Genomic DNA, 25,445 nt, shown 5'->3' with positions numbered 1-25,445 from the left:
TGTTTATAGCCCTCTCGAAACAAAAGCAGCCAGCACGGCTGGGATGAGGCTGCCGCGGTTACCTCCAGGGCTTTTCTGGAGGCTTAAGTTTGGCTTTGCGCTGCAGGAGCGGTGCTCTGAGTGCTGTCCTGGCAAGGTGCTGGCCCGAAGGGCAAAAGTTTGCCCCGAAATATCAAAAACAAGAAGAAAAAACTCCTCAGGTGCTCTGCGAGCCTCCCCTGGAACTGGGGGCCTGGGTGCCGCGGGGCTGGGCTCAGCGCTCCCCACCACCGGGATTTGGGGTTGGGTGACCCTAAGGCTTTAGGGCTCCCTCCCTGGACGCGTTTCCATCTCCGATTGTTTTGGAGGAAAGATGCTTGAACACCAAATCAGCTCCGCTGGCTGGTTTGCAGCGCTCTGTGTTTCCGCGTGCCGAGCCGCGCGGCATTTGCATGGGAATCGGGAAATGAAAATCGATGAGAAACGAATGAAACCCGGCCGTGTGTCCCTTGCCCCGCAGCTGCCGTGCTGACGGGCAGCTGGGAAGCTCCTGTCCTGTTTGAACAGCCCAAGGCTTTCTTGGTAAAAAGGGAGGGGAAATTTCCTGGTCGCGAGGGCATGTGAGATTCTGGGTGTCAAAGTATTCGCAGGTAAATAACACGTAGTGTTATCTTGAGTTCTGCTATGCGTTGTGCAAGCACGCTGCCTACCCGCATGCGCCTTTCCCTGGTTTTCCCAGAGTTTCGTGCAGGATAACGGTGGGGTTTGCAGCCCTCGTGGCTCCCCAGCCAGCAAAGCACAGCCACGTGCACAGGGGGAGCTGCCGTGGCTGAGGACAGCTTGCCTACGGGGTGCTGGGCCCCCAAACTGGGCTGTGTTTTGGGGCCCAAAGCGTGTTTTGCTGCGTGCACGGGAACAGCGAGGATGTAGCCGAGGCAGAGACCTTGATCCAGGGTGGAAAACCCCGACCACGCGGGTGAAAGGGCAGGTCTGTCTGAGCGCTCCTGCCGGCACGTGGACCTGCTGGCGAAGGAGAAATAGCGCGCACCGATGGCTCTTCCCGGGGTGGAACAGTGCTGCAAGGCTTCCTCTGGGCTCGCCAGGCTGTAAACCGATCAAACCGCCTTCTGCTGCTGGTGTTACCAACTGCAAATCATCCGAGTGGAGCTGCAGTTGTGCAGGGACTGGTACGGGCAGTGAACGTGCCACCAGAGCCGTCCTGCGTTTTTTTTTTTCTAGGGAAGTATTAAAGCCCTACAACCTGCCTTCAGTTTAATGTTTGCCCTGTAGGGAAATAAGCAGGGGTTTAAGGACGGGGGCAGGTCCCGGTGGCAGCCCGGGAAGGAGCCTGGTGCTGCCGAGGCAGGTGCTGCTTGTTGGAGGTGAGGGTTCACAGCCCAGCTGGTATGGAAATCACTTTCTGCTGCACCACCGGCTGCCTTGCAGCTTGATCAAGAGCATGGAGTGAGCCCAGGGGTTGGATGGCTTTGGGCAGCCCGTTTGTGGTCAGCTGAGCCCCCGGGGTGAGCAGAGCCTGGTGAAGTGGCTGCTACGGCGAGGTTCAGCTCGTGCTAATCCACCTAGACCCCAGCCTTTACGCGTGCTGTTAGGCACTTGATGTTTCTCTCCCAGTTCCTGAAGCTGGAAGCTGTGAATTCTCCCCCGGGGCAGCTAAAGGCAGGGCATCTTCCTGCTCTCTGCTCTGTGTTTGCAGCCCCGGGGGGGGGACAGGAGGGTGCTGAGCCCTGTGCAGGGGTTGGGCACAGCCCGCGGTGCCCCGCTGCAGCCACCGGGGTTTGGTTTCTCTGGGCCAAATCTCAAAAGAAGAGGGCAGGAGCGGATTTTTGTCAAACAGCTGCGATGCGTTCAGACACGGGGGCTGGGGTGTGCAAGACAGAGTGTGCCTTGAAACTCCAGGGGTTGTTTATGATTATAAAGGCACATTTTGCCTGACTGGCTGGGCTGGCTAACCAGCTGTCTGCCTTGATGCAGAGACTTCTTTTTTATTTATTTAATTCACTGGAAATGCCAGGGGACAAGACACTTGTGCTAGACTCTAAACACCCAGCGATGTTCTGTCGTCCACCTTTCCGAGTGAACTAAATGGGGTTGTGCAGATGTGTAATGAGAAACAGCTTCCTGCCGGAGGTGAGCATCACTTCAAAGGCCAGAGGTGAAATCTCATCTCTGCAAAGAATTGCTCCAAGACCCAGACGCTGTCGTGTGTTTTCTGTCCTTCCCCGCTCCGCACTGATTTGCAGGGCTCTTATTTTTGCTCTCCGCCGTCAAAGGTGGTGCGGCCGCTGCGTGGCCCTGGCTGTGCAGCACGCCGAGGCCGGCGAGGAGCAGGCTGCAGGGGTTTTGCTTCCCTGCTGCGGGGCTGCCCTGGCGTCCCCTTCCTCTCTACGTGCACACCATGCCGGTGTGGTGCTCAGGCTGGGGCACAGCAGCGGTTTTCTCTTTGATGCTGGGCTGTGTTCATTTAACTCACTGAGTTAGCTCCTTGGGTTTAATGAATAACTCCAGCAGGCTGCGACCTCAGGTTTGCTTTCTGCTTGATTCCAGAGGCAGGAGGCCTTGTCTCGGCAGGGCAGGACGACTGCTCGCCAGCCCAAAGTCGCTGAGCCTTCACTGAGATCGGCAGAAAGCAGGAAGGGAAGCGTTAGAACCCAGCCCTGCTCTGAGAGCCGGTGGGTGTGAGGCCACTTCTGATGAGCCTGGAGTAAAACTTAATTTCTGCTAATTGCTTTTGCCGTGGAGGCTGTTTGTGGCGAGGCAGGGAGCGGACTGGTGTGCTTGCCCTCAGTACCTATTGATCGTTATGTCTATTACTGTGATCGGGTTCGGGGGTAATCCGAGGTGGCTTCTCAGCCAGCTGAGAGTGATGCGAGGCCTCACCTTCACAAAGGGGAGCAGATGGAGCACCCATCAAACCTGCAGTCCCCATCCCCTGTCCCTTTGTGGAGCTGTTCCAGAGCCCTGCTTCTCTCCCCCCTTCCCCTTTGGGGTACCTCTGGCACCGCGAGGTTCAGCCATGCTCGTGTCCCCTGAGCGAGGTGGGGAGCTTGAGCTCCAGATCCCCATCAATAATCAGCTCTGAATCATCATTTCATTAAATCTCTGGTCAAATACAAATTAAATGGCTCTTCACTTGCGTCCAGCACGGCTTTTTATTGCACGTTTGGGCGAGGCTGCTTTTGTTTTCCTTGGATAAAATCGATCCTCCCTAGGAGGGCCGTGGATGCCCGCGGATGCTGGTGGGGAAGCCCTGCTGCAGGCTGCTCCGGGCAGGCAGGGGCATGGGCAGAGACCCTGCAGGGGCTGGACCAGCTCCTCCAGACATCTTTGCAGCTCAGACCAGCTTCCCTGGTTATCTGAGCACCCTGTGGCAGCGCTGTCGGCTGTGATGCTGACACCCCGATGTGTATTTAGGCTGGTGGAAGTTCATACTTCAACCACAGCAGCTGTGCCCTTCTAGGGTCTGATCGTGCAGTTTGCTGTAAGGTGAACTCTCCTTAATGTGTTGCATTTGCCCTTCAGTTGAGGTTGTCCTGGACGCTTAAATATCTCCCAGATACTTGAAATCAAGCAACCATATGTATTTAATGTGCGCGTTTGTGTGCGTGGAGACGTCAAGCTGGCAGTAATGGTCAGCTCATTAAGAATTGGTTGTTGTTGTTGCATATTGACATCTCTCTGCGGATAATCCATCTTGGTCTGCAGTGCCCGGAGGTTTTATTAGGGCTCCTGAGACTGATGAGACACAGCAGACGTAATTGTTGTGATGGCTTGGCTGTCCACCGCTCTGTTTTGCTGTCATTAGGGAAGGACACAGACACAGGACACAGCACGGTGTGACACCGCGCACCTGCCCGAGCTGTCAGAGGCATCGAGGCCGGTTTGTTTTCCGGAGGATGGGAATCATTTGGTATCAAAGTCCCGTTTATTGATGATGTGGGCGTTCATTTGCCACGACAAGTGGGAGCAGGTGGCTTGTAGCAACTGCTTCCCCCAGGTGTATGGAGATGGTGTGTTGGTGCACGGGGCACCAGCAATTATCCACGAGGCTCTGGGACCTCCGACAAGGCTTTATAGCTCTGCTGCTTGCAATTGCTTCCATGAACCCTGATCGTAGCTATCTATAAGGCAATGTTATCAGGGCTGGGTGGGATGTTCGAGCAGGGGCTGCCTCAAACAAGCACACGAGTTACCGCCGCTGCTCCAGGAATGCCCGGCCTTTTCTTCAGATCAGAGAGTAATTCCCCTGAAGAAAATGGCAATCCTGGGCTTCTGGGTCTTTCCTACCCAAAATAAAACCTAAACACCTTCAGCTTTCCCCTCTCCCAGCTTCTCGGTGAAGCTGCCCTGAGGCTTACCCCGCTCAGGTCCTCCTGCTCTTTATTTACTCTCCGCTTCTTGAAGCCGAGTTCTGTTCCAAAAGCAGCTATAAAAAACGGCCTCGTTACATCTCGCTGTTTACTGTGTCTCACTGACTTCCCGTTCGGATGTGCTGAGCTTTACAAAGGGGTGGGGGGGGAAAAAAGGTGCTCTGTTTTGTACGGCCAAACTCGCGAGCGCCTTGCGAATGGGAGCCGATCGTAGTCCTCCTTCCAAGCCTCCCCCTCGCGCCTCCTGCTCCAATTCTGGCAGGAGATGTCAAAGAGCACCCTAAAACCCTGCGGTACCCCCTCTTTGCTCTTTGGTGAGGTTGTGAGGTAAAAGTTAACCTGGGGCTGAAGGCCCGTGTGTATTCTGCAGGGGCAGAAGGTGACAGAAAGCGGCTGGATCCCCGCTGGCTGTGCCAAGAAGCAGAAAGAGCAGGGAAATCTTCCCCCCCCCCATTGAATGACTGATGAGGGTTAAATACCTGCGTTCAATATCACAGGAACAGCCTCTTGAATGAACAGCTGCCTTTCAAAGCACAAAGCCAAAAAGCAGTCATGTCAGTCCCTCTTGGGACCTTTGGGGGGCTTGGAAGCTGCCTCCTGTCCCAGCGGCACGGTGGTGAGCCGTACAAAACACTCGGCTTTGACGTCCGTGGTGGTGGCCCTTTGTGCTGGGGGTACCACCAGGAAGAGGGCTACCTCGGGGCAGGCTCCTCGGGGCAGAAACGGGCAATTTCTCAGTGATGGCACTTGCCTTACCTAACTGCTCGGCTGAGGTTGGGTGAGGGATTAGGTTGCTTGCTCCAGCAGAAGTTCCGCAAGGCGTGGGCTGGGGTTTTGGTTGTATCCCAGGCCAGGGCAGTGGCCGTCCTGGGCTGTTGGTGGCCAGCGGAGGGGCAGAGCCTCGTGGGGTGTGGGTGCGGAGCTGCAGCCTTTGCTTGCTTCAGCTCTTCGGAGCCAGAAGGGACCCGGCTTTTTTGGCTGGGACAGAAATGTTGCTTCAGACTGACCTCGGGGCAAATTTTTGATCTGCTGCTTTGTCCGTTCTTAAAGAGACAAACCTTTTTTTTCTCCGGTGTTTGAGCATTTGTGCTCCTCCACTTGGATTCCCTGAAGCCTGCTTTAAGCAGCCCCTCAGATTTGCTAATCCCGTGGGGCTGATTTTGTTTTAATTTTTGAAACCTTGCAGTCTTCCTCCTGTGCTTGAGCCCTGCAGGTGCCAGGGCTGGGAACACGGCTGGGCTCGGGGTGGGAGGATCGGGGCCGGGTCTGCTTCGTGGGACGTGTGTGTGCTGGGTGGGGAGGTGAGTATGGGGAACTTGGCAACACCTCTGAGGATTGAAGACTTTATTTATTTTTTTTTTTTAAAAAGCATGGTTGCACCTCCTTTGAGCGTTTTTTTTTGCCTTTCCTCATGCCAGCCTTGACCTCGGTTGGATCCATTGGATCCAGCTTGAGATGTGTCCCTGTGGCTCCTCTCCTGGCAGCCAGCACAGCTTCTCCGATCCCACCCCAAGCGCTTGCTCGGTGCCACAGCCGGGGTGACCCGTTCTTGTGTGGATGGATGCCTGTGCCCTGCCCAGCACCTCGTTCAGCACCCCCGGACCCACCGGGCTCGCTGCGTGCCAGCCCCTGGCAAAGCTTCAGCCCTGGGGTGCTGCCGGCTCTCACCCTGACTGCCTCTGCTTGTCCCCGCTGCCAGCGAGCTGTGAGTCAGCCCCGATCTTCTCTGGGGTTGGTATTAGCCCCAGGCGATGAACTGGAGCATTTTATTGGGGTGACTCACGCGTTACCACGCTGCAGCCCCCACGTCCTCACCCTTCTGGCCGTGCTGCAGGGAGGTGGCAGCGCCCTGTGATGCCGGAACAGCTCTGGTCTCTGCCCCAAAACTTTGGGGTTTGGCTGCCCGGGTGGGTGTGCAGACACTGTGCTGGGCACGGCTGAAGTGCAGAGCTGTCCTCATGCCCCCCGGGTCCCTGTCCCCAGCTGAGCCCCCCTGTAAGCGCGGCTGTTTGCTGTCCTGCCCCTCCTCATGCCCTGCTTTCTTATCCAAAGCTGTTTCCTCTGATGTTCCTTCTGTAAGGAGAGGGAAAGACTTCCCTTTTTCTGTAGGGCAACTACTAATAAAAATCAGCATTTAACAACTTCAAACCCAGCTTTAATTAAATGCCTCTTCCCAGCGTTGTCTTTCCCCTTCAAGAACGAGACAGCCTGAAAAAGGTCTGTTTCTAATAAAAATGACTTTTTTTTTTTTTTTTTCTCTCCTCCCCTCCTGTTTTCTTTGGTTGCAGCTCAGGGCTGTGCTTCATCCGATGACACAACCCGAGCGCGGCCGCTCCTTGTCCCCCACCCTCCGTGACTGCTCTCGGCCGGGGCTCTGCCAAAGCAGCGAGCGGAGCACGTCGCTGCGTGCGGTGCTGCCGGGGCACTGCCTGCACAGGTCCCCTGTAGGGTCCCCTATAGCCGGGGTTTGTCAGTGCCCCTGCGAGTGCTGAGCCCTGTGAGCGTGAGCTGCTCCTTCTCAGAGCGTGGGCGTTGTGTAGGGGTAGCACACCTTTCCCTGCAGGTGTGAGGTTTTTTCTTTTTCCCCTGTGTTATTTTGACTTCATACAAAAGTGAGTTGTGTTTACTGCTGCAAACACAGAATTAGCTGTTCAAGTGTGGGGCTGTCACAGGCATCTTCCTTATTTCTGGATGTTTCTGCTGCTGCTCCTCCTGGGAATGTTTGACCAGGACCCCATTCTGCACTAGCCCAGCCTCATGGGTCTGGTCCTCCTTAGTAGAAAGGTTTGGCTAAGAAAATTGTTATAGATGTGTCCCTGTGCAGGGGAGGAAAAACAAAAAAAAAAAAAAAAAAAAGGGAAAAAAAAGGAAAAAAAACGCCTTTCAGCTTAGGGTAAGTGGAGTATCTGACCATCTTCTGTGTCAGAGGGTGTTCTCGCACAAGTCTGAATGGCTCCATCCTAGAAACAACTGGACAAATACATGTTCAGACAGGATCAGGATGCTATTCTGTGTTTAGGAGTAAAGCCAGGTTGCTCTGGAAGAAAAAAATCACTGGGGAGAAGTCACTGAGGAGTGGTACATCAGCCATTCCCAGGCTGTGTAAGAAGCCCCATGGAAGGCGTTTTGGAACACGTCTGCTTTTCGGGGTCATTCTCCTTCTGAAGCGCCCGAAGCAGTTGTCTTGACCTGATTTGAGGGCTGGCAGCCCTTCCCGTCCCAAAACAAAGGATGCGGCCTTCCCATTGTCTCTCTTCCGCCTAACGCTGTCGCTTGGGTGGCAAGAGATAACGCGGGGTCTATTCTTGTTTTGCAACCCGTGGGACTGTCCTGTCTGGACAGCAAGCCTTGGGCTGGAAGGTCCTCCTTCGCCTCCTTGGAAAGCCACCAACCTGAGTCATATCCTGACTCGCTCCGCTCGTTTGGCTCCTCGGTGCTGTGATCCAGCGAGCTCCCCCCCCTCAATGGGCTGTGCAGCCTTGTCTGTGGCAGAGACCCAGCTGGAAATCAGCCTTTATTTGCCGTGACACCCCTCGACATCTCCGGATTGGGTTTGCCAGCTCTGATGGACCCGGGCAGCATCTCCAGTTTTGCACGGTGCCCTGCGCGGGAGCAGCATCGGCCCTTGCTGACAGCTGACCCGGGGCTGAACCTGCATGCAGATGCTGAGAGCTGTGCTGGGATGTGATACGAGTGGTGTGGGGTCAGGGGGATTCGTGCCCCCTGGCCTCGGCTGCCAGCCCTGCCCAAGTCCCCACGCTCGCCTGCGGCTGGGCCTGGCCCTGCCTTGATGGATGGGAGAGGTTAAGGAGTTCCTATAGAGGGAATTTGCTCTTTCTCTTTGAGCATATGCTTTAATGCTGATGGAGGGGGGAGTAAATTGGCCTTTTTATAGTGTTCATATCTTTTGCTGTGTTTTATAGTGGTTTACTGCTAAATGGAACATCTGGTCTGTGAAAGGGGCTGAGCGGGGAGCAGAGCAGGCTGCGGATCGAGAAGGGGAGGAGCAGGAGAAGTGATTTGTGTTTGCTGCTGCAGACACAGAATTAGCCCTTAAATCCCCAGAACTCATGTGCATGACAAAAGTATCTGGCCACATGGAAAACAGGCATGTGCCCAAGCCTTGAGCACAGCATCCATGCCTGCTCTGGGACCCACAGATGGGGCAAGCTCCCTGGTCCCTCTGGGGAAGCCCCATTGCGGCGCCTTGCACAGGATCAGCAGCACCCTGTCTGAGCATGCATTCCCCAAGCTGCTCTGACCCAACACCCACTTTAGGAGCTGTTTTTGTCTTCTAGGACAGGCTGTTTGGCTACTTTGGGTTTATCAGGTACTTGGAGTGTTCACAGCTGTGCTGGGAGCATCTGAGTTCATGCAAGGATACAGCATTTCCTTAGAGCAGACCCCCTGCTCCTGAGAGGCTGGGCTCATCTTGGCAGCAGACCCAACAAGAATGGGGAAAATTATATCCATATAGATCTCGAATATCCATATAATTTCTTTTGAAGAGCTGGAAACCCCATGCTGAATGGCATGTCCCCGGGACAGGAAATGTGTACGGCATCAGGGGCAGGCTTGTGTGCGTATCAGGACCCTTTGTGTTTATGGGAAGCACTTTCACATGTGAGTGATCTTCCAGGAAAGTTGTTGGTAAGCCTTGAGGGGGGGGGGAAGCACAAGTCTCATCTCAAAGAGCTGTGGGAGAATTGTGACTTTGAAGAGAGAACAGAATCAAACTTATGGTGAACCCAGGATGTTGCTTTGAAGAGCTTTTTTTTTTTTTTTTTTTTTTTTTTTTTTTTTTTAATATACATAGAGACAAACTTCCATTTTCCTTTTTCTGTTGCTGCTGCAAAGCTTTGAGCTGTTTTCAGGGAACTGCTGCTGAGCTGGGCACAGCCCCGAGGTGCTGGCCAGCAAGGATTTATTTTTTGAGCCTGCTCGGTGCTGGCTGGGCTGCTGGCGAGGAGCAGGGCTTTCCCTGCGCGCCTCTTCTGTACGTGGGTGCCAGCTCTGGGCGGTGAAACCTGGCTTTGTAACTAGTGCCGGCAGTGGTAGGGAGCCTGGGCTTGACATCTCTGCCCAGCTCTGGGCTCCCTCCACAAGGGTGGATTTTTTCCATGCGTAGTTGCAGGACGTGAAACGTGAGCGTGGCGCTGAGGTTTGCCGGGGCTGGAGCAGGGAGCCAGGAGGTGACGTTCCCAGGGCAGCCTCCCGGCACCACCTGCCCCTGCTCATCCCATCTCTCCCCGCCACCGGCGTGATTCACCCAGCGTCCGCTTGCGAAACCAGCTGGAGATGCAGGAGCCCGTCCCGCTCCAGAGCAAACATTCTTTGTAAAACCGGAGTCTAAAGCTTTAAAACAAAATCCAGCATCTTGCCAGATGCGAACCGCTCCACGTGCTCAGGCAGCAGCGAGGGCTCGAAGGCTGGGAGCTGGGTGGCACGGCGCATCTCTCGTTTAACTTTAATCCCTTCGTGCACGGCAGTTGAGTTTTGGTTTCTCCAGTGGTGGAGGTGCTCGTACGGATGGAGTCAGGACGTTTCCCACATCTAATCGCTGCTGCTTCCCACCTGCTCGGCACGGCATCGATCTGCGTGGTGCAACCAGCATCTCCTGATGGGAACCTGGTCCGAGAGGAGGGCAACTTGGTCAGATGTCCTCTGCGCTCGGTAGCAAAACCTGTTCCTTGCAACACGAGCAGCGGCAGTGGTCAGAGGCCATGAAGGAGAAGAGATAAAGCCACGATAAGGCAGCCCTGGCTGGGAGAGCGGGGCTGGAGGGAGGTTTTGCTCAGCCCTTGCTGGAAGTCTCTGCAGCCTCGTGCGTGTCTGGGTGCACGTCACCGAGCTTTACCCACGCTGAGGAGCATTTTTCTTAGGGGTCACAAAGGTTAGAGGTAAAATTCCCTTGTATTGGTGGCTCAGTTATCTCAGAAAGCATAATGAGGAAGCTTTAATGAAACTACAGTGTCTGCTTGAGTCTTTTTTTTTTTAGTCAGGTTGTTGCAATAAGCATTTCTAATTAGAGAGATTTAATTCCAGATTTTTGTCCCCCCCCTCTAACTCCCCCTTACTTCTTAATTATATTTGCTAACATGTTTAACAGCTTTCCCTTCAGAAAAGAACAATTTATTCAAAGGTCATAAACAGATTCTGGCATTAATTACTCCAGGAGCCACACTGGGCTGCACCGGAGAAACCAACTCCGTGGGGAGCGCTAAACCTTTGGCGGCTGGATTTGTCTGCGGTTGAAACGACTTTGTTCGCACATGCACAAAAGACAGGCACCTCCGAAAAATAAAAGTCACTGTTTCCATGTTAGAGCCCAAGTTTTTAAAACCCGTGGGGATCTTGCAGGTAATTTCCCTGAGTTTTGGAACAAGTGGATAAATCACATCTGCTTTGATCTGCTCGTCTCTGCCTTACAGACAACATCCGAGGTGTTTCCATCAATGAGTTTTGATCCCATCGCTGCTGTTGGGCTGCTGGAGTGGAGAAAACTCGGCAGCAGGATGGGGCTGAGCCCTTCCCCTTGTCACCAAATGCCAGCTGTAGCCGCTGGCCGCCCAGCCTGGCTGCTGGGCTAGGTTAATGGTTTTTGTAACCTCCCCATTTTGGAGCGGCTGCAACATCTGTTCTAAGTGATAATCAAGCAGTGCTGTGGGGAAATTAGCATACAGCTGCCAGGGTGGGTGAAAGTCTATAGAAAAAAAAAAAAATGAATTTATTGATGGAAGATGAAGCCTCATTGCATTTTCATATTTCCTGGTGGTTTTGGCAGCGCGAACAAAATCTGCTCCTTTGTGATGGAAAAGGCCAGTGCTGCTCCGGAGGCTCCTGATGTAAATTTAGGATCGAATTGTCCTTTGTTCCAGTGCTTCCAAGAGTACTTCTGCCTGCTTTTGGTTCTTCCTGAGGTTTCTACATCTCCCTGGTGTGGTTGAACCCACCCTTGGTGGTGTCCTCCCAGCGCGGAGCCGTGGCTTGGCTCCCTCCCTCCTGCCCGCTGAGCTCGCCGCTGAGGACCGGCTCGATGCACGCAATTAAACCGTGGCTCTGTGACTTTTCCTCCCTGGTGCTCTTCCAGAAGAGCCAGCTCCCGGCGTCCTGTGATGCAAGGATTTATTTTTTCCTTAAGGGAAGGCAGACAACCAGGCGCTGACGTTGTTGCTTTCGCTACTTTGGGGGAAACGCATGAAAACGCGACTGAAGTGCTCTCTGAAGTCTCATAAACTTGAAAGCCAATTTAAAACAAGCAAGTTTTAAAATTTATAAAGCAGGATGATTACTGAACAATGGGTGGTGCTGTGCTGAATTCCACTCCTTGTAAGATTCAAATAAAGGGCGGGAGGGAGGAGAACACCTTCAGCTTTGGGTTCTGCCACCAAAACGAGAACTCTTCTCTCCTATAAGCATGGAGAAAATCTGAAGTGGGATGAACTGCGAAATGTCTGGTTGGACTTGGTGTGAATAAAATGAGCGAGAATAAAGCTTTGAGTGGTGCAGAGCAGCATTGTAATTCCACCAGGGAAGGAACTTGCCAAAAACGAGGCTTTTTATTCACACGGGTGTTAAACCTCCTGGGCTGGAGCACAGGGAAGGACCTCTCCGAGCAGGCGAGGAAGGAGGAACTGCTCAAATAGACTTTTTTTTTTGAGACAGTTCCCCTAATAACAGGGAGATGGTGTGAAGCTCCGGTATGATAAAGGCAAGGCATGGGGTGGTGTTATCGCTCACAGAAACCTGTTATTCACCGCGCGGGGCTGCAATTTCTGTGATTTGTGTGATTCGTGTGCCGCTGGGGCAGGAGGAGCTTCCACGCCGCAGAAGGCAGGCGGCAGTGGTACAGGTGTCTGCAGCAAGGGGTATTTAACTTGTCGTTGTGCTGAAGGTAACTTAATAACTGCTTGGGTTTGTCTTTGTCGCATTAGCCGCCTGCTTCTGTCATGTGTTTGAGCGCTTAAGAATAAACGGAGAGCTTCTCCTCCCCCTGCCTGCTTCGTGTTTTACTCAAAAAAAAAAATATGTGAAAATGACAGAAAATAACGGATATGGATAAAACCGCCTGGGGACTCATCTCATTTCGCTGGAGCTGTGCCCTGGCGGGGGCAGTGTGCATCCTCTGGGTACCAGCCGTGGTGGCACCGAGGGCCCCGTCCTGGTGGCCCCGTCCTGGCGGCAGCACCAGGCTCCCTGGGCTGCTCCTGAAACCCTTACAGGACCTCAGACTTTGGTAGGAATGCTTCAGGGATGTAGGCCTTTTGTCTCCTCCTTAGGTCCTCTGAGTGCTGTGGTTGTGCTGCTCCTGCTGCTAATGGCAGCTTTCCTTTGCCAGGTTTCTTCCCCTCCTGTCTGTAAATAGAAGCATGAGGAGCAAGAGGAAGGGCTGCCGGCCGTCTCCTCTCTCTAAGGAGACTCCCCTGGCTTGAGGAAAGCTCATCGTGACTTCCGAAAGCTGCCACAGGGTTCATGCTTTACTTTTCCAAGCACGGACTGAGTTTCCCCTACGATGCCTGCCACGTTCCCACTGCTCTGCGGGCGTTTGGGGCAGCAGTGCTGGGAGAGGAGCTGGTCCTAGGGGCTGGTGGCCCTGGCTCTGTCACTGCCACCCGTACAGGAACGAAGCAGGAAGATGAGTGCTTACCCCAGTTGTACTCATCTGTGACTGCTTCAGGGGCTGGCACAGTCATTGTAATAAAATAAAAGAGGAATGGGTTTATGCTGGGGCATAAACCACAGCGCCTGGGTCTGGCAGCAAAGCTCCTTCTGTTGCCTTTCTTTGGGGTTTAATGTCTTTAGTGTCCATTAGCCAGGACGTATTTCTCTCCTTTCTGCTCTGTTCTCCTTGGCTCGCTGGCTTGGAGATCCTTGTGGCCATGTTCTGGGAGATGACAGCGTAATTAGCGCTGATGAGCAGCTTTGTGCTGCTGCAAGGTGCCGAGCCCCCTCCCTGGGTATCTGGCGTTGTTTTTCCTGGTGTGATTTTCTTTCCCTCCCCGAGACGTGAGCCCCCCACCAGATGTGTCAGATGCATGTTGGTCACTCCTTGAGTCCTGGAGGGAAAACAATCCTCAGGACGGGAGGTTTTTTTAATAATAATAAAAAAAAAGTTGTGTTTTACTTCTTGATTGCAGCCAGAAGTGATGGCTTTACGTGGAATGTTATTTATTCTCCCCTCCCTAAAAGGCACTCAGCACTTGGAAAGCCTTTTCTCTGTGGAGATGAGGAAGGACTGTTTTGAATAAGAGCTTTTTGTATTGGAAGCTACACCTTAGAGAAAGATGTTTTATTTCCCCTGGTGTTTATGGCCGTGTAAAATACTGCGTAGCCTTCATTTTTTTCAGCATGGTCTCAATTGCAGTATGCAGAGAAGCAATTTATTCCTAACAGCTCAGCCTAATATGTGCCATAGCGATGTTCACAGGAGCCAGACCCGTCTTAATGTTTGCTATACGACTTCTAAAAAGCACCGTGCTTGCTTCTAACCATTCTTAATAACTTCTGCTTGGGGCTGTGCAGAACCAGGTGCGTCTTAGTCTGAAAAAAAATCTCTGTGGCCGTTCTGCCTTAATTCTGTGCTTAAAAAAGTGGATTTGGAGGAGAAGAGTGTGTGAGCAGGGCCAGGTCATTGTTGCAGATTAGTGCATAGCCAATTTAAGGCAAATTGTGACGTCTTCTGCATAAACACAGGTCTTGAGTGGCAGATCTTACTCCTGTGACATTTTCTTATGCGTGGTCTAGTTGAGTTCTCCGTATGTTTGACACTGTGGATGTGTTGCCTGAAGTAGTTGCTAAGACAGGGATTAATTTACAGCATAGGATCGTTTTTCTTTCGTTATATATGTAGTTTAAGGAAAATTGATTTATATTGGGTGGCTCTAGGAAAATAGTTCAGGGTTGCCAGCAAAAAAAGGGGAAACAAAGAGTCTGTATTCAGCTGCATGTTGATGCTTTCTTAGCCTTATCAATAAAATAACTTCAATTTGCAGGTCAGCGAGCTGGCCTTCTTAGGGCCGCTGCCTCTCCAGAGGTATTGATCGGCTCCCAGTCGAAGCTGTGAGCGTTGTGCTCCGTGTCCAGCTGATGGCCAGCCCTAAAGCAGCTCTGGGACGAGCCGGGGTTAATGGCCACATGGAGGAAGGAGGGAGCTGGGGATCAGATGCTGCTTCCAGCTCCCCCCAACTCCTTGGGCTGGAACACGACGTTAATGGGCCAGCCCAACAGGTCCCTGGGGCCTCATCTCCCTGCTCAACTCGTACCAAATTAATTAGACCAGCGCAGCAGAACGCACCCTTCCCTATCGCTCCCTGCTCTGCAAATGCAATTACGCCTTTACGCAGAGTTTATTTTAGATATTCCAATTAGGAGAATAAGCTTTGCTCTTATGTGCTGTCTGCTGTAACTGTTTGTGTCTGACTGGTAAATACATCATTAAATTCTGTTTCCAGGGGAAACACTTGTCCTAGTAAAACACCTGCACCTAGTTTGACTGCAGTTGACTGCACCCGAGACAGTGCAGGGATGGGGAGATCTAATGCCAGAAGACAGCTGGTTCTCTTCACCCCACAGAAATTCCTTTTTTTTTTTTTTTCACAAGTGAGTGTAAATTGGGGATAACCGCAGCACTGCAAGCGTTAGTGTTTGTGACTACGTGTACCTGTTAAACTTTCTGCTAAATTATTTAACAGAGCATCGTTTGTGGTAGACTGCAATAAATCCTTGGCCTCTCCTAGTCTGGTCAGAAAGGAGGGACTTGCCTTAAAATGGTGAGCCAAAGCTGGAAGCTATTTGGTCAAAGCATTGGAGACTTTGGGCACAAAAGTCAGAATTTGCTCCTCTCCCTTTCCAGGGTAGGGGCAGCACGTCAGATTTGCTGAAAAGTGCCAGATTTCTGCATTCCTTCTCATCCCTTTAAGTGCGGGGGGGATTTCTAAAACCGTCTCTAACCTTAAAGCCCTCTCTAACTGATGCTGACTGTGAACACCCTCCTGTCGTGTTAATGCGGTGGATAAGCAAGTGTTACGGGCCGGGAAGAGTGAGATGTGGATATTAGATTAGAGGGTTACGTTGATCTTGTTACGCTCCCAAGGTATTAATTTATATAAATATCCAGAGCCTTATTTCCTGTAATCTGCAGGATCTGTTCTCAGTGGCGGTTCTTCTGAGCCGGGGATCCGACCTTTTTAAGCAGCTTTACAAACGAAGTAGCTGCTAGATTAATTTTCCGCAGCCCGTTTCCATCACGCACAGGGTGCCTGTACTGAGGAGCTGTGCTGGGGCAGAACATTTTGCCTCGTGAGCGCGGGCAGGAGGAACAAATATTCCAGGTAAGGCAGAAAGCAGTCACATCCAGGGAGAGATTTAAAATGAACCGGGTCAGGTGTGGAGCTCCCCACTGTTTCCTTCCCTTTAGGACTCCCTCTGAAATGACAGCCACGGATGGGGACGTACCCAAATCCTTGGGGCTTGGGGCTTGTGCTGCAACTTGCTGCAAACACGCCTCTGAAACGTTAGGCGCTCAGTCACAGCACAAAGATGTCTTGAGTTCATTTTGGCACCATGTCTTTTTACACTTTGGGGAACTTCACAGCCCAGCGTTAATTTTGGCTGGAATCTCTCATTAAATTCCACTCTGCAAAAATAACTGGGAATGGAGAATAACTGGGAATTTTTTTCTTGTAGCATGTTTTTTCCCCTTGGTGTGAACTGGGGTAATTGACAAGTTATAAAACTAAAGCCAAATGAAATATGGCTTTTGTGGCACTTGCCCTCTTATTTTTCCTCCCAGGAAGGAGTCTGAGTTCTGCATGGCCCATGGAAATCCATCGCTGAGCCCCTCCAGTTCTCAGGCACTGAAACTGGGGTGTCACAGCATGGCTGCCTGCCCCCCCGAGCCTCCTGGATGTGGGGGGGATGTTCTGGGGTCCCACTGGGGTGATCCCTTCTGTCTGGGGACAGCGACAGGGCCCAAGGGAGCAGCATGGAGCTGGGACAGGGGAGGGTCAGGTCAGATATCAGGAAAAAAAAAAAAAAAAAAGCCCTCACCAGACATGGTTTGAGGTGGGGATGGCTTTTCTCTTCCGCTTTTCACCTTGGGTTTCATTGCAGTGCTTAGGTGATTGGGAGTGATGCTTGATCTAACATATTAAGGGATTGCACTCCTCTCTTCTCTCCAGAAAGGAGAAAAATACTTGATTGAAATAATGAAGATAAAATAAGTTCTAATCTTTAAAAAAACAACCAGCCTCACAGTGATGCCTGTGGCTTTCCCGTTCTTCCCCTGATTGAGGTTCCTTCTAATTTTTATCTCCCGTACATTAAATATGGTGGTTAACCTTCAGGTTTCCTGTCTCGGCCTCCCAAGCTTTGTGATACTTACAGTTGCTAGTCAGTTAATTAATTTCCTTGCCGTGTTGAAAAGGAGAGGAACTGATACCCTGAATGCAAATGACAAAGGCGGTGAGCGCGCTTTGTGTGGCAAGAAAAACGTCTGCTTGTGGAGGGCTTTCCTTCCCTCATACAGAGAAATGGATTTGGAGCCGTTAGGAGAAAGCCAGGCAGGATTTGGGGCCCTGGTCTGAAGCCTGCTGAAGTTGTGGAAGGCTCGTGTGAGGCTTTTCTTGGTGCCTGGGAAGTTCTGTGTTTTAACATTGAGCTCTTCTTGTTTGACAGCATTTTCTTCTTGTTACTGGAGGGGACTTCATCCCAGTTGGTCTCTCTCCATCCCCGCTCTCCCTGTACATCCTGAAGCAGGCAGTTTGTTCTCCCAGGCACTGCTGACAGACCTGTGGGAGTCCTGCACTCCTTGTACGGAGGGGAGTGGTGCTGGAAACCTCCGTGGAGGCGAGGTATATCGCATCGCTGCTCCGAGCCTCGTCTGTCTAGCTGATTGTTTCCTTGTAGAAAGCAATCGGGTCAGACAAGCAACACTTGCTCTGCTAAATGCATGCTGACTGCTCCTGATTTACCTCCTTGTCCTCGCAAAGGGGATCCCGAGCAGGGCACGCTCCAGGTCGGAGGGGAGGCTGATCGATCAGCCTGTGGTTCCCTGGATCTCCCTCCTTGTTCTTAAGGATGGGCATAATGTTGTAGGCTGTGCTAGTGAATGTCTAAAGCACAGGCTTAGTCACAAGCAGCTGTAGTGTGCGTGAAGCTGGAGGTGTCTTTTTCAGTCTCATCTCGTTTTGTCCATGACAGAGGCTTTGTGTAAGCCAAGCGAGCTGCTTGGATTCCTGTCTGAGCTAGGCTGGAATCACTGATGTGTGCTGATGCTGCCAAAAGTTCCTGGTCCTCTTTGGGGATGTCCTGCCTTTTGTCTCGCTGGTGTTGCAGGAATTGATCGTTAAGGGACCCTGTGTTTGGCCACCATGCAGACAGATGCGGGTGCTCACCGCAGAGCAGCTGCAGCTTGGTCCCCAGCTCTGCAACAAAACAACTAAAGCTGTTGGATTATAAAAACCTTTTATTTTCCTTGCATTAAGATTTTTTTTTTTTAATAGCCCAACTGATGCAAGCGTCTTCGCAACGTGCATGTGTTCGAACAGCCCTTGGTGCGTTGTCACTTTGCATACAGGGGGTACTCCCTGTTCCTGCCCTTACCGCTCTGCTTCAGCTCAACCTGCAGAAGAAATGTGGAGCTAGAAAACTTCACGAGCCTCAGTTAAACCACTGGTAAAAACAAAAGTCACTTTGTTCACATTCTTGGCCCTTCCCAGCACCGAAATGCAACGCAACACTTATTTAAAACCAAGGTGGGGAAGGAAGCCCCAGGTGACTCTGTGGGCATCAGGCTGCCTGTCCATCCTCCATCCCTGGGGAGAAGTATTCCCTGCACTCTGGTCCCCAAGGACCCTTCTCTCAGCTCCAGCAGCATCAGGGCCAGCTCCAGCTGCTGCCTGTAACAGTAGACGTGCTGCTCGCCTCCACCCATTTATCCAGGAGGCAGGGAACAGCTGTGTGGAGGAGCAGTGCATGGGGTGCATGTCCCTGGGGCACCCTTATAACTGCAGTTGCCCCCTCTGGGGGTGACGAGGGTGCTGGGCTGCTCCTGGCTGCCCCAGCTCTGCAGCCAGGAGCTGGGTGCTTTGCACAGCCCCCTCGTGCTGCTGCGGCCAGAGAGGCCTATTAAAAGCACGTCGTGGGCTTAATCTTGCACAGTGCAGCTTAATCTCATATGCAGGCCCGCATCGGCCGTCTGTAATGTGAAAAGTAGGGTTCTGGTTTTAATTACGTCTTTGGGAAGAAGCTGGGGGGATATCTTTCAGCATCATTACCCGGTGCCATTAAGCTGAGCTTTGAGTGTTTGTCGTCTGCTTCTAATAACGCCATCCCAGTCCCCAGCGTGGCATTTAGGAAGAGTTTTTCCACCAAACTTGCTGCCAGCCAGAGAGCTGGCAGCCTGGTTTCAGCGAGGACGTGCAGGTAAATGGGGGCTTGGGCAAGGTCCAGGAACCTCCCCGCAGCCCAGGCGTAGCAGCAGGCGCTCTCCATCTCTCCTGCTGGGACAAACCAGAGCCTCCTGTGCTTCTGCACTGATCCTGATGCTGAAATACGATCCCCAGATCTTGACAGGCCCCGGCAAGACTGGGCAAATCATTGACCATTAGAGCATTTCAGCTTCCCAGCACTGCCATCCCCCGAGTCATCAGGGAGAACAGCGTTTGCTGCGTATCCAATTTCTGAGGTTTCTTGCTGACACTTGTATCGAAATGACAGAATTTTGCAATTGTTCTAGGCCATTATTTCCTCCGTCACCAATTTAAAAGGTAAAAGCTGCAACAAATGCAGCGTTATAAATATTTTTCATGGCTGCCTTCTCACTTTTCAATCACGCTTTCCCTGGGTGTGCTGCACTACTTTGGCTCAGTGGGACGAATGCACTGGGAGATTGGTTTGTTCAGCACGTCTGATTCCTGGCAGGTAACCTGGCACTTCTCGCGGCGAGGAAAATAGCACATTTGGTCGTAATTCCTGAAGCTCTGTGAAGGGCAAGCAAGTCTAATTGGAAGCGGGTCACCCAAAATCATGACTTTATGGAGAAATGATGCTTGAATAACGCGATGGCAGTTCGTACAGGCTCTTGCCAGAAACGTCTATTGGATATTGAGAGACTACATGCCGCTGGTCTGATATCAGAGCTTTTGGAATAAAAATTCCTGGGAGGTTTGGAACCAAAAGCCTGCAGTGAGACAGATGTGTGCCTCGAAATGTGGGTGTGCCTCTGGCATGGTCAGCGGAGGGGTGGTCTGCAGATAGCAATGGGCTTGTAAGATAGGGCTCAGGTAGGACTCAGAATTGACATAAAGGTCTCAAATTCAACACAGACATCTGGTAATTATGTAATACGTCTGTTTTGACAACTTAGCATAAGCAATGTTGGAGTTGGCTGTTGCAGGCACCTAATTCCGTTCCCACCCCACGGTATGCTTCCAGAGTCAGAACTTGTCTGTTCAGCATTTATAGAGCAGCTGAGTATTAACCAGGAGAATAACAGTTCTGCGAGCTTCATGAGCTAGCCCAGACCTGCACGCTACCACCCGGAGCTCCCTCTCTCAGGTCTGGCCCCAGTACTTGACGTGACAAGGTCTGAATTCCCGACTTGGCTGCTACTTGCTCCTCTCAGAGCGTACTGTGGCTGTTCCCATCCCTGTCCTGTCAAGAGTTCATCACGGGCTGATTCCCTGCGCCAGCCCGAAGAGCAGGAAAACAATGACTGCTTGGAAAGCTGGGTACGAGCGTATCGTTACGGTGTAATGCTATATACGGTTGCGTAATGATCCATTTTCTTTAACAGCAGCTGAATTCTCTGTTATAATTTGATTGTCATGGCTCAGGTCAAGTCCTGTCTTAATGCTCTGGGTTGGCCAAAATGTTTTGAATTTTCTTTGCTGCAGACTCAGTGCGTGGGAAGGTATCTGATTTCTCGATTGGCTATAGCCGTAATTTTTTCCTTACATATCTCATCTCTCTATTTTTTTTTTTTTCTACCTGTGGCAACGTTTTATGCCTGATGAAGTGTGAGCCCCAGCGAGACAAACATGATTTTAGGACTTTGTGTCTATAGCAAAAGCCAAGGCAATTCCTCTTTTTTTTCTTTTCTTGAACCAAGCTCCCCTGATGGAGCTGCATGTCCTCAGCTAGAGGAGAAACGAGCCGGATTTAATGAGCGCAGGAGGGGGCTCTCTTCTGGAGGTGCCAGATGTGGGCAGGTTGAGCAATCCCTCCAAGCTCATGAGGTCTCAGACCTTGTGTCTCGCTCGGTCCAAGCCGGGATTTGGCAGCCTGCTGGTAACTGTGCCTCGGAGACAGCCCCAAACTGGTCTAACCTTGGACTGCGTGGGAATGTCTCAAAGAAGCCTCTCTGCCTGCGATCCTGGTGCTGAAGAGCCTCAGAAGGCGCAGCTGGGTTTCTCATCTAGGGCACAGTGATGGCACCATGAGTTTTTCCCATGCTCAGCTGCAGCTCTGGGTGCACACAGCTCTGGTCCCTGCCCCGCTGCCCCCACAGCCAGCCCCACACAGCTCTGGGGCAGGCCAGGACCTCGAGACAAAACTGCTTCATTGCCTTTTTGTTCTCAGTCTTGATGTATGTGGCTATGGGGAGGGTGTCCGGGAGGGCAGACATGTGGCTTGGCTCTGTCATGCCATTGCCATTTGGTGTCCCCAAAAGGATGAGGACAGGAATACGAGCTTATGGTCCGTGAAGGATATGGCACATCGTCACTGCCTAGGCAGGTCCTGCACTGGAGCAGGAGAGAGGCTGAGGAGGGATTTTCACACGAGAGATGCTGATTTGGGAGTAACAACACAAGGGCAGCTTTCAGCCCAGGGTTTTCCAGGGTGGTTCGGGATGTGAATTCTCTTTATTCAGCAAACAGGGCTTCCTCTTTCCTGGCTTCCTAGCAGCAAGGAGGCATGGTGCTCAAAGCAGTGTTGTCCTTCATACAAAGAAGCCTGAAATTCCCTCCCTCAGGAGCTGCTGGGGCCTTCGGAGAGGGTTGGACCCAGCTGATTTTGCAAGAAGCTGTTGTTATTCCTGGGAATTTGCAGATTTCTTCCATAGAGACATCCTAAAACATCAGTCTCTGAAGTGTAATCAGCTGCCAGATGCAGTGCAGGGAATCCGATTAGGGTTTTCTAAAACCTCAGTGGCAAAGATTTTGGTTTCCTAAACCTCAAAGCTGTGGTTGGGGTTTGCGCCCGTGCTGAACTTGTTGGGATTTTGGGTGGCCGGGCAGGAGGCAGAGAATTTCAGACCCCGTAAGTGTCTCTGATAGGAATGCTCCAGGTGTTACAGCTAAATCCCTTCCCTTATCTGAGCGACTGCTCGTTTTCCAGCAGATCCCTACGTCTGCAGACCTGGGAGGGCTTCACAAAGGGGGGAAGTGTTGTCCTCGGCTGCAGCGCGGCCGTTTTCGCTGGGAAGTTGCAGCTTCCTTCCGCTCATTTAGAGCCCCCGCGCTTCGCTCTGACCCCGCCGTGGCAGGATGGCCCCGGCAGCTCCCCCACGTACTTTTAAACAAACCTGCTGGGAACGGCTCAGCCTGTCAGTAAGCACAGGGGAGAAGTACTGATGCTGTCAAAACTTTCCCCCTGAGGACATGAGGATCAGGGATTTCTGTGACTTTTTCCCTGCTCCAGACCAGGGGACGTTACACCATCCCCTCCTCCAGCCCTGCGTTACCACCTTGGACTCAGCAGCTGCCTGATGGGACTTTTTTATCCGTGCTTCTGGATTTTTTTTTTCCTTTCTTTCTCTGAAGGAACATATGTGGTGGAGGAAGTGAGCCTGCTGTCCCAGACTGGCAGCCCTTGGGTTTGGGGTCAGCAAAACTTCCATAGGATGCACCCCCAGCACTGGCTTGGCCCTTGCAGGGCTCCTTGGCGGGGTGACAGCAGCCCCAGGGGGACATCGCTGTAGCCCTGGGTGTATTTGTACCTCTCTATATTTTCTCTCTGTGCTTCGGTATGTCCCCATTTCCTCTGCATCTCTGAGTATCTTGGATTTAATCATTTGACCCCGTGCTGTGTCTCTCGCTCTTCCCACGTCCTCTGCGCATTGGCCACCTCGGAGGTGTTTGCCTTGAGCCCTCTCCTCGTTTCAGTAATTGATGTTTTGTATGAAATCCAGGGGCTCTGGCTAATGTTTTTGCCAGCTCTGACTCGAGCAGTGCTGAAAGCCGTTCCTGTGTCTACAGCTGAGGTTTGTGAGTTCAGAGGATTTAATAGGTTACTCCAGGACCTCCCACTGTTTGTTGTTTTTTTGTCTTTTATATCAATTTTATAATTTTATGCGTATTCTGGCTTCCAGTCAGAAGCCAACTGGGAACTCTTTGCCTGCTTTCCCTGAACAGGAGCAAGGGAGGCAGCCGGGCTGGTGGTGGCTTTGCCATCAGACGCTGCGGTGTCGCTCGGTGCTGGGACCCTGCTGCACGCACTAGGTGCTGCTGCTGCTGTCATGTTGTCCCTGGAAAATCAGGCCCCAAAATGATGATAGTGACATCTCAGGAGCTGATGCTTCTCGCTGGGAGGTGCCTCGGCTTGCTGTAGCTCTGGGCTTGCTGCCCTTCTTCTTCCCAGTAGCGAGGAGCTGGTGGTGTTCACTAAAATAAATGATTGCTCTCCCTCAGGTGTTCTCCTAGGGCTAATCAGGGCTTGTGGGTGGATACAAGGAGAGGGAGAAGCTGTGGTGAGGTCAGTGCTCATCAGTGTTTTGGGCTCATTAATCAGCCTTGCTAAGTGGAGTATGCCCGGCCCGTGAGGCTCTGCAGCAGGAATGCCTTTGAAATGGGGAGAAATAATAGCACTAAATTGTTGGAGAAATAATTTCATTCTCCACTTCTCAGTAGATAAATTTCCTGTCCAACAACCCGAAATTTAATCTGTCCATCTAAAGTAATTGATGAGTTGTGACTTGAATCCAAATGTAAATGGGAAGGGAGGTTTTCTGCAGTGAGATGTTTTGAATCATTTCCGTGGCAGCTGCTTTCTGCTGGAGGCAATGGCCCGAAGTGGGAGAAGCCCCAAAGCTGCAGAAGGTCTAGGGCTGCTGCTGGAGGGTGGCATGAGCTTTGATCGCCTTTGACTTTAATTACTGCTCCTGAAATCCTCCTGCAACGCCTTGATGGGGAGTGGAGCTAGCTCCAGCAGAGCCATTTGGAGAGATGAGCAGGTAAAGGTCATGGTTTAATGTGCAATCTGAAATGCACAGTTCCATTAGCTCCAGCCCTGTGGTTCCTGCTGGATGCTCGCAGACTTTCTCACTGCTCTTGACTTCAAAGCAAGCGAAGGGAGCTCCAGGAGCTCTGCTTGGTGTCGGCTGCAGGCCTGCTTGTTCCCCTCCTGCGTGGTGCTCATCTGGGCTCGTGCCACTCGTGGTGCCCCTCTGCAACTCCGGAGTAGCGCAGGGGGAACTCAGCATGACTCAGATGTCCTTTGGTGTTCTTAAGAGATTTACACCAGAGCACACCCATTTCACCACTGATGATTCCAAATCCCGTATTTTCTCAATGAAAGGCCTTCCCTTCCCCGTTTGTGGAGGCTGTGATAAGCAGATGCTCTCAGCTCCCCGCCGGGGGCTTACTTTTTGCCTGGTGCATGTGAGTTGTGTTGGCAGCCAGATAAGAGGAAATCTTACATCACGGGCAGGAAGCGCTAAAGAAAGTTACTTTCGTCATTCGTCAGTGGGTTATCTAAAACGGTAAGGCTGCAGCATTCCTTGCGTGCTGCAGGGCCCATTTAAAGCCCACGGCTTTGGACGAGGTTCAGCAGCGTGGCTTCGTGCCCGGTCACCCAGAACTATGGCATGTGGCTCCTGTCCTCCCCGAAGAGCTAACCCAGTCCCCTGCCGTCACTGCCTCCCTAAGAGGCCAGCTCTGAAAGGCTGTGAGCTTTTACGTGATCCTGCCCTGCCGGATAAACCACCTGCCCTGCTTCCCCTATGTTCTGCCCCATCATCCAGTTTCCCCCGGAGACCCCGAGCCGTGCACCAGCCCCCCAGCTGGGGATGCTTTGCGCCATCCCGAACGCAGGGACTGGGGGCTGCTGTGATGCTCACGTGGGCATCATCCAAACCCCACCTTGGGCAGTTTGGTTGTTGGGTGAAGTCTGCCGCCTTCACAGGCTCCTTGTGTCCCGTTAACAAAGCAGGCTCCAGTGGGAGCCAGAAATGCATGTGGCTTTCCGGCCTGGGAAACATGTGATTATCTCTGCTGTTTGCTCTCTCTGTCCGAGCCGAGGCTGGGGGATGGTTTCCAACCTAAACCAGGGATGCTTGAGCCGCTGGAGCTTTTTCTAAAGAATTGACTTGGGAAGCTGCTGCTGTCTGGTTCACGCAGGTGCTGCTGGGTGCCCTGTCCCTGGGACTGCAGCAGTGACGACTGGAGGGGGGGGCGCATGGAGGAGGCTGCCCCGCTTTGCACAGTGGGTTTCTGCAGGGCTGAGGAGGGACAGGCTGGGGCTGGTAGCAGTTTGTTCACCTTACTGTGCTGCAAGGGGGTTAAAAATAAGCAAAGCTGTTCTGAAACTGGGTGTACACAGGTGCTGGGGCCCTTCTGCCAGGGTGGCTTGGGGTGGCAGGGGCTGGGCTGCCTGCTACGTAGTGATGGCTCATTACAACTATCAGGATCTGCTCAAGATATCTAGTTTCACCAGATGTGTCCTCCATCCCTGCTCCTGTTGTTGCCTCTCCATCCTGGCTTTAAAAGCTCCCTTGTCCAGAGCACCCTGGATGGAGGTGGTCGCCTTTGGAGCCTGGGCAGCGGTACAAAGGGGGCTGCTGGCACCAGCAGATGCTGTGGTCTCTGGGGTCTGGTTCCAGGACCGAGCATCCTGGCTGCTGGTGGTGTTTTCCCCCCAGAAGTGATGGCTCGAGGGGGTTGAGCGCATTCTGGGTGCAGAGGAGAGTGAGAGCCAGGCTCTGGGCATGACCCTGCACCAGGAGATGCCAGGACCCTGTCTCAGGGGTCTTGCTCGTCTCAGGGGTCTTGCTCGTCTCAGGGGTCTTGCTCGTCTCAGGGGTCTTGCTCGTCTCAGGGGTCTTGCTCGTCTCAGGGGTCTTGCTCGTCTCAGGGGTCT

At 52.4% G+C, this 25,445-nt stretch overlaps 1 protein-coding gene across 6 annotated transcripts in view; it reads left to right on the top strand.

The window, feature by feature from the left end:
* Positions 1-25,445, top strand: part of VAV2 (vav guanine nucleotide exchange factor 2) — a 120,857-nt gene that overhangs the window by 943 nt on the left and 94,469 nt on the right. The gene's annotated exons all lie outside the window — the stretch shown is intronic.

The sequence above is a fragment of the Oxyura jamaicensis genome, chromosome 17, assembly GCF_011077185.1.
Source record: "Oxyura jamaicensis isolate SHBP4307 breed ruddy duck chromosome 17, BPBGC_Ojam_1.0, whole genome shotgun sequence".
Classification (NCBI taxonomy): Eukaryota; Metazoa; Chordata; class Aves; order Anseriformes; family Anatidae; genus Oxyura; species Oxyura jamaicensis.
Note: the sequence above shows the minus strand (reverse complement) of the source record. Positions and strands in the feature narration are given on the sequence as shown.